Source organism: Pteropus alecto, unplaced genomic scaffold, assembly GCF_000325575.1.
Source record: "Pteropus alecto unplaced genomic scaffold, ASM32557v1 scaffold43, whole genome shotgun sequence".
NCBI lineage: Eukaryota > Metazoa > Chordata > Mammalia > Chiroptera > Pteropodidae > Pteropus > Pteropus alecto.
The window spans coordinates 1,178,369-1,179,195 of record NW_006435764.1 but is presented as its reverse complement, the minus strand read 5'-3'; the positions used below and the strand labels follow the sequence as shown (position 1 = coordinate 1,179,195).

General features: G+C 69.9%; 1 protein-coding gene across 1 annotated transcript in view; it reads left to right on the top strand.

Annotated features, from left to right (window-relative positions):
• Positions 1-827, top strand: part of IGF2 (insulin like growth factor 2) — an 8,108-nt gene that overhangs the window by 543 nt on the left and 6,738 nt on the right. The gene's annotated exons all lie outside the window — the stretch shown is intronic.

The following is an 827-nucleotide window of genomic DNA, read 5'->3' as shown; positions in this document are numbered from 1 at the left end:
CCGCCGCTCGGAGAGGCGCGGGCGGCCGGGGGTCCGGGGAGCGGGCGGCCGCTGGGGCCTATGCGTGGTTTTGAGTTAGTAAAAGCCACTTCTTACATCGTCCAAACTCTCCAGGAGATGGTTTCCCCAGACCCCCAAATGATCGTGGTGGCCCCCGGGGCCGAACCCGAATCTACGCTAGCTTAGTCTAGCGCCCTGAGGGTGGAGAAACCATTATCCGGATTTTTGGGGTGGGCCCCCGAGGCGAGCTGCTTAGACGCGCTCCGGGGCGCTGGGTCATGCACGTAGGATTTGCGTGGGGTTCCCGCCCTGCTCCTCTCCCCGGCGGGCGCAGCCTCGGCAGGCCCCCTGCCTGGGCCACATTCGAGTCGGGTCCCCACGATCGCACCTGGCGGCCGCCGTGGCTACTACCTGGCTCCCGCGCCGTACTGGGGGACGCTCGGGCTGGGGCTGCGGCACGAGGCGCCGCGCCTGCTCGGGCAGGTGGAGGCTGCGCGCTCTGCGCGCGCCCAGAGACTCCCCCCTTCCCCACACTTCCCAGCGGGACTTGAGGACCCCCGGCCCACGCCGAGACACCTGCGCCCTAAGTGCGACAGGGCGCCTCCGCCGCGTGTCGGGAAGCGGCGTTCCCTGCCACCGCTAGGGCCTGGGACAGCGCTCTGCGACCCCCGCGCGGGAGCGCAGGGATCCCCGGAACCTGAGGTGGGGTCCCCAAACACTTTACAATGGCGATTTGGGATTTCTCGCACACTCTGCCTTCCCTGCCCCCAATCCAATCTCGCCCCCGCGCACCCCACGGCCCCCCCACACCACCGCCTCCCGGGGCC